At 43.4% G+C, this 7,500-nt stretch overlaps 1 protein-coding gene across 2 annotated transcripts in view; it reads right to left on the reverse strand.

Annotated features, from left to right (window-relative positions):
- LOC123502763 (zwei Ig domain protein zig-8-like) overlaps positions 1-7,500 on the reverse strand; it is a 111,481-nt gene that overhangs the window by 87,151 nt on the left and 16,830 nt on the right. The window lies entirely within an intron of this gene.

Below are 7,500 nucleotides of genomic sequence, written 5' to 3' on the forward strand. Positions count from 1 at the left end.
GGGGAGGGATGGATTCTTGGTGGCCAGTTCCTTGTTTGTCCTTAACAAGGGACCACCAAGTTTTGTTTCCTACGCCAGTGCCACACAGTTTCCGGCGCAGGCTTTCCTCCCACTTTTTTAAGGCCCACTTGCTGGTTACCACCATCCTCCTGCATGCAGCCCTGTGCAGGTCCTTGTTGCGCCGAGTCGGGTATCCTCTTCATTCCTTCCTGTTCTTTCTTTCCTTCCCTCTCCCTCGCCTCCCACTTCTCTCCTTTCACCTCTCCATTCTGCCTTTCCCTTGCGGTTCTTTCCTTGTTTCTCTCCCTCTCCCTCTCCCTCTCCCTCTCCCTCTCCCTCTCCCTCTCCCTCCCCCTCTCCCAGCAATGGCCGCCCTGGGTACTGGAATGTTGTCTTTTTTTATAGTTATGATGCTGAAAAGTTAACTGAATATATTTTAGGCTGTAATTGAGAGAGAGAGAGAGAGAGAGAGAGAGAGAGAGAGAGAGATTGTGGTGGAAAACATTATCCAAAGTTGCAATGTGCCAGTTTCTCTCTCTCTCTCTCTCTCTCTCTCTCTCTCTCTCTCTCTCTCTCTCTCTCTCTCTCTCTCTCTCGTGTACTATATATCTAGTTTATGGCTCTAAATTCATATCCTCCGACTTAGTTTATTGTTTTTACTTTTCTTTATTACTTGTTTGCTTCACGCCCTCCTCTCTTACTCCCTCTCCCTCTCCCTCTCTCTCTCTCTCTCTCTCTCTCTCTCTCTCTCTCTCTCTCTCTCTCTCTCTCTCTCTCTCTCTCTCTCCCTCTCTCTCTCTCTCTCTCTCTCTCTCTCTCTCTCTCTCTCTCTCTCTCTCTCTCTCTCTCTCTCTCTCTCCATGGATCAGCCGCGGTGGTGCTCTTGTTTATTTTGAATAGACGCGTATTTGCTGTGCTGAGCGAGGTGGCGCCTGTGACCTGGGGGTGATGGGCGTGGGGGTCAGTAGGTTGGTGGTGGTGGTGGTGGTGGTGGTGGTGGTGGTGGTAGTGTGTGGGAGGATGGGAATAAGTGTGTGTGTGTGTGTGTGTGTGTGTGTGTGGAAGGTAGAGCTGGTTAGTATTGCAATGGTGGTGGTGGTGGTAGTTTGTAGTAGTGGTAGTAATAATAGTAATACTGGTTGCAATTGCGTTCTTTTATTATTATTGTTATTGTTGTTGTTGGTAGCAATGGTAGTAGTCGTCATAGCTTTTGTAGAAACACCACTAAAATAATAATGATAAAGATAACAAAGGTGATAAGAAAAGGGACAATAATTAATGCAAAAACTACAGTAATAGAAAGAAAATGAGGTAATAAACGAAGGAAATCCCAAACAAGGCAGGAAGGAAACCAAGGCGTCGGGGAAGTGTCGTGCAGCAGGCGTGGAGCTGCAGAAAGAGACAAAGAAGCGCCATTATTTTCCAGTTCATCTTGCTTTTAGTGCGAAACAATTTGTAATTAAGTCATTTCATTGATTGGCCTGGTAATCAGCGGTAATTACCATTAAGACAAGGAGAATGATTTTTTTTTCTCCTTTCATCCTTTCATGTTTCATTTTTTATTTGATTTTCACGTATTTGAAGAAAAGAAAAATATGCGTGTAATGTTCATATAAATTATCTCCTCTGACATTATAACTTTTAATTTCTTTATTCTCACGTATTTTTTTAGTAAGAAAAATAAGTATGGAGTATTAAATGTGTATGGCAGATGGTGTAGACTAGAGGACTGTATATATTTTCTATTTGGGAAAACCTTTTCTGTATAAAAATGTCAGAGAAGGGAATAGTGTTGTAGTGTTGGTGTTCAGCTGAAATACAGTATCTATGTTCCGCGGCGTTTGTAAATATGTGGACGATTAATAGAAATACAGACTTCACGTGGAAATGTGTTTAAAAATATGATTGAAATGTTAGAAATATGATTAAAAGGCTTCTTATATGATGTATTTTGTATTTTGCATTTATACGACCATAGTATTAAAGATGAATACAAATATATGTAGTTTTTTTCCGAGGGGGGCAGGGAAATATATCGTGTATGAAAATATCAGAAAAAATAGTTTAGTTTCGTTTTTAATATTTATTTTCATGCAGTATTTGCACGAGAGAGAAAAAAATAACAAAGTATTTAACATTCATACCAATACATATAGATTTTGTTTACTTTATTTCATTTATCTTTTTTTTATATATATGTAGATGTGTAAAGGCAAAATTCCAGTGAAGGAAATAGTTTGACCTTTCACTTTAATTGATCGACCTTGTAGTATTCAAGGAAGAAAAACAAGTATAGAAATGTAACACGAATACATAGATTTTTCAAAACTGTCTTACATAAACATGAAGGAAATACGTCGTGTCAATACCAGATAGGGAAATAGTTAACCTTTCCCTTCAGGTGAGCACTTAGTAGTCTTTAGACGAGGAAAACGAGCAGTAAAGTAGAGTTAATACAGATACATAGATTTTTAGACTATCTTTAGCGTATAAGCGTGAGGGAGAGAGAGTGGCAGTGACAGACAGGCGGGAGAGGCTGGTAGATAATTCGATCGATAAATAGATACACCGGTGAAAGCCAGAGGTAAAAAAAATGATAAAAAGTAGAAAAAACGAAAAGAAATACATAAAAAACGAGACACCGATAGAGGCTTGGAAAAAAAAATGAAATAGAGAGCCTGATAGTGACCCGAAGTGGTAAAAAATAAATAAATAAAAAAAAGTTAGAAATAAAACGAAAAGGAAGAGGGTTTGGGCAGGTTGTTATTGGTTGTGATATTCTCTCTCTCTCTCTCTCTCTCTCTCTCTCTCTCTCTCTCTCTCTCTCTCTCTCTCTCTCTCTCTCTCTCTCTCTGCATGTGTGTGTGTGTGTGTATTTAATTATGAAATGTTATCTCGCTTGTGTTTTATTGATATTTGTGTGTGTGTGTGTGTGTGTGTGTGTGTGTTTCTAAACTCGCATATTTTTGACATGTTGTTTATTTTTTCCTCAGTTTATTTATTATTTTATTTTCTAATTCACAACTAATCCAATCGTTTTAATTAACTTAAAAAAAAAAAACACTTCCGGGAGCTTGGAATTTATATACATAGTACCACCCAGTTTGAGAATTCCAGGATTTATTTACCTTTTTCTCTCTCTTCTATCTATTTTTTCTCTCTTATCTTTCCCAGTAATGCATTTTGGTTCCTATTTGATTTTTAAGTAACGGTTCCCAAGAGTGCGTGATTCACTGCTGTTATGGGGGAGCTGGGGTGATGGATTGGAGGGAGCAGATGAGGCAGGGGATGGAGGGAAGGTCAGGAGGGGAGGTATGACGGGGGAAGACTCGGGGTGAAAGATATAGAGGGGAAAAGTTGGGGGAAGGGGAGGCATGGTGAATGATAAATGGCAGGATTTGGTGTGTGAAAGACTGACTCGCTGGCAAGGGGGTCGTGGTGCAGAGAGAGAGAGAGAGAGAGAGAGAGAGAGAGAGAGAGAGAGAGAGAGAGAGAGAGAGAGAGAGAGAGAGAGAGAGAGAGAGAGAATGATAAAGATGGCATAAGGTGTAAAATGTTTCCAGAAATCCTCCTCCTCCTCCTCCTCCTCCTCCTCCTCCTCCTCCTCCTCCTCCTCCTCCTCCTCCTCCTCCCTCCCTCCTTTCTTCCTCTTTTCTTTTTCCTTCTCCTTTACCTCCATTTCTTGTTAATATTCCCTCTTCCTCCGTGTCATATTCCTCTACACAGCCCATCTACACACTCTCACACACTTGCATGCTTACACACTCCTTGGTTGAAATCAGATTATCCAGGTGTAACTGCATTTATTAGGCGAGAAATGAACCTCTACGCACCTTTCCCCTCCAAGTCTCGAGAAGGTGAGGCGCGGGAGTCGAGGAAAGGAGAGGCGACGGAGGAAGGCGCGAGGGAGGCAGGCGCGAGGGAGGCAGGACGGTGGAGGCGAGTCTTTGATGTGGAGTCAGTGAGGTTATCGAGGCAGGCTGGTTAAATTGAATTACGGAGTCGCATCCACACACCTTCCTCAGCCCTCCATCACACTCCTCCTTCTGCGCCGCCGCCTCTTCCTCCTCCCACTCCTCCATTTCCATCTCCATCACACTCCTCCCCCCCTCTTCCTCCTCCTCCTGCTCCTCTTCTTCCTCAGCCTTCTCCTCTTCCGTCATCTCTATCTCTTCATACTGCTCCTGCTGCTACTCCTCCTCCTCATCCCTATCCATCTCCTCCTCCTCCTCCTCCTCCTCCTCCTCCTCCTCCTCCTCCTCGTCGTCGTCGTCCTATGAGATAGTCTGAATTTTGAGACAGGATTCTGAGCCAGCATCTTTTGGAAAGGAAAGTGAGGCAGGAGGGAGAAGGAAGAGGAGGAGGAGGAGGAGGAGGAGGAGGAGGAGGTAGTGGGGATGAATGAAAGCACCGCATGAGGGAGAGGGAATACGGAGAAGCCTGCAGAGGGAAGAGGATCAGTGAGGGAAGAGGGAGAGAGAGAAGGTGTGAATATGCAAAGGGAAAGAAAATAAATGAGAAAGACGAGGAAGAGGAAGAGGACGAGTAGGGAAGGGAAGGGAAACGATCGAGTGAGTGAGTGAGAGAGTGAGTGAGTGCACGGAGGAGGAAAAAAAGGAGAACGAATGAGGAGGGGAAAAATGGAAGGAAGGTGGAAGAGGTGGAGGAGAAACGTGGGAGAGTGGAGAGAGTTTCTGGTGACATGTTTGTGAGGCGAGTTCGACAGGAAATGAGAAGGGCAACGGAAGCAGCGGAAGGCGTTGAGACCAGGAAATAATAAAGGTACAATGTGGTTGTGAAGACTGAGACAGACAGACATACAGACAGACAAACGGACGGAGAGACACAGCTTATATTTCCAGACGATATATAAAAGAAGGGAGAAAAAAATTAAGGGACATGAGATTAGAAGACAAATAAGAGATCTGAAGGTGAGAATACAGGTACAAGTGACAATTAATGATCATAGGACGTGGAAAGAAGCATTTTTTTTCATTTTTTATTCTTGCTTACTATGTTACCTATATCTCTCTTTTTTCTCTCATGTTCTCTCCATTTTTTTTTTTTTCCTTGTTCCTCGCTCCTATTTTCTCTTCCGCATCGTTATCTCCCTTCTTTAATTTCTCTCTCTCTCTCTCTCTCTCTCTCTCTCTCTCTCTCTCTCTCTCTCTCTCTCTCTCTCTCTCTCTCTCTCTCTCTCTCTCTCTCTCTCTCTCTCTCTCTCTCTCGGTGTAATGGTGCGGCGCTCACCTGTGATGTAATGAGCACAGGTGAGCCAATCAGGTGAAAGGTGGTGATGCGCTGATTACACCTATGGCCTCCAGATTACAGTGTCAGGGCGGCGAGGCTAAGATTAAGCAAGTTATCCTCCTCCTCCTCCTCCTCCTCCTCCTCCTCCTCCTCCTCCTCCTCTTTTTTCCTATTATTTTTCATTTTCATACTTCATTCTGGTACTTTTCTCCTCCTCCTCCTCCTCCTCCTCCTCCTCCTCGTCTTCATCATATTTGTCTTTCTCCTTCCAATCTTCGTCATGCTCTTATTCCGCCTTCTCATCTCCATCTTCGTCTTCCTCCTCCTCTTCCTCCTTTTCTGACCATTTCTCACTGTGTATGTATATATTCCTTCACTCCTCTCGTCCCTTCACTTCTCTTCCTCTCTTCTCACTTCTCATCTCTTCCCGTCTTTTATTTCTTTCCCTTCCTTCTCTTTTATTCTTTTCACCTATCATCTTCTTCCTCTTCTCTTCCCTCTCTTCTCTCCTATCTTCTTACCCATCACTAATCTTAACCATTCATCCTCTCACCTGACCTTCATTTCCATTCCCATCACCATCACACACACCCATCACTTCCCATCTCCCTCATCTCCCATCACCCATCCCTTCCCCCCCCAGGCCAGGAGCGGGCATCTCTCAGAACGCGTCTCCCCTTGTCCATTATAACTCCTGGTTCCTGGTAATTGGTTCCACTAATTGGCTTTAGTACACCTGTTCTCTCCCTTCCGTCCATTGCACCTACCTGGCTCTCTCTCTCTCTCTCTCTCTCTCTCTCTCTCTCTCTCTCTCTCTCTCTCTCTCTCTCTCTCTCTCTCTCTCTCAAAATCTTCATACTTTGAAGAGAAAAGGATGGAGAGAAATGGAGATGAGACGTGCAGTAGATTGAATGTGTGTGTGTGTGTGTGTGTGTGTGTGTGTGTGTGTGTGTGTGTGTGTGTGTGTGTGTGTGTGTGTTAGAGAGAGAGAGAGAGAGAGAGAGAGACCGGGCTGTAATTCAAACTTCCTAACTCCTCTCTCTCTCTCTCTCTCTCTCTCTCTCTCTCTCTCTCTCTCTCTCTCTCTCTCTCTCTCTCTCTCTCTCACCCTGATTGAATACTCGCCTTTAATTGACTTTTACTTCATGATCATAACTTCTTTCAATTGGCCTCATATGCTCGTGTGTGTGTGTGTGTGTGTGTGTGTGTGTGTGTGTGTGTGTGTGTGTGTGTGTGTGTGTGTTTACGAAAGATGCGATACTCCTTTTTTTATATTTTTCCTCCCCTCCTTACTTTTCTCTCATTTTTTTATCATTTATTGGATTATGTGAAGGGAAAAATATGCAGTTTCATTAACTATCCAATTAACTATTCATTAGATGCGGGTCGGTCCGGTCTCTCTCAAACTGAGGTGTAATTTATTATTTATTATAGGGAAGGAACGATTTTAGAGGCTGCAATGCATAAATGATGAAGTCTCCCCTTACTCCTGCCGTGATTAACCTCCCCCGTATTTTTTTCCCACCCTCACCTCATTTCCTCTCTCCTTGCTAGCATTACACTAGGAATGTCAAGGCAACATGCGTTCCTTCCTCCAAATTGCGTGGTATTAAATTCATTCCCTAGAGAAACAAGAGAGTGACGCCTTATATCTCCATTTCAAGCACGTATCAGTTTTCCCTCTCCATTTTCCTTAGTTAGAGAAAACGTAACTGGATTCGTCACTTTCACATAGAGGGGAAAATAGTTAAATGGTTAAGTTTCCTTTTAACCATGCACGATTACCCTCACTGCTGTCTTTACACAACCTTACCTTAATTTTTTTCTCTCCTTGCTAACGTTACACCAAGAATGTCAAGGCAGGAGACGTTTCCCGCTTCAAATTGTATATTATTCGCTTTATCCACTAGAGAATCGAGAGAACGGTGTCTTTTTTGTCCCATTTCAAGCACTGTTAAGTCTCCCTGTCTCGTTTTCCTTCCTACGTGGCTAGATCAACGAAAACGGGGAGCGGGTTTGTCACAGTCCATTCAGCAGCATTAAATCAACGCACACCGCCCTCGATCTGTGCAAAACTCAGCAAGACACGATTCTGATGACGGGTTTAGAGTGTTATTTCGTAATTTATCGCAGGGAAGGGATATTGAATTGATCTCCAAACGCGTGGCCTTGCGAGGAAATACGTTTTAAGCCCAATTAACAGAGAACGGGAAGCCTTGACTGAATTAGCAGGGATGGACTCCAGAATTT

Source organism: Portunus trituberculatus, chromosome 12 (genome assembly GCF_017591435.1).
Source record: "Portunus trituberculatus isolate SZX2019 chromosome 12, ASM1759143v1, whole genome shotgun sequence".
Classification (NCBI taxonomy): Eukaryota; Metazoa; Arthropoda; class Malacostraca; order Decapoda; family Portunidae; genus Portunus; species Portunus trituberculatus.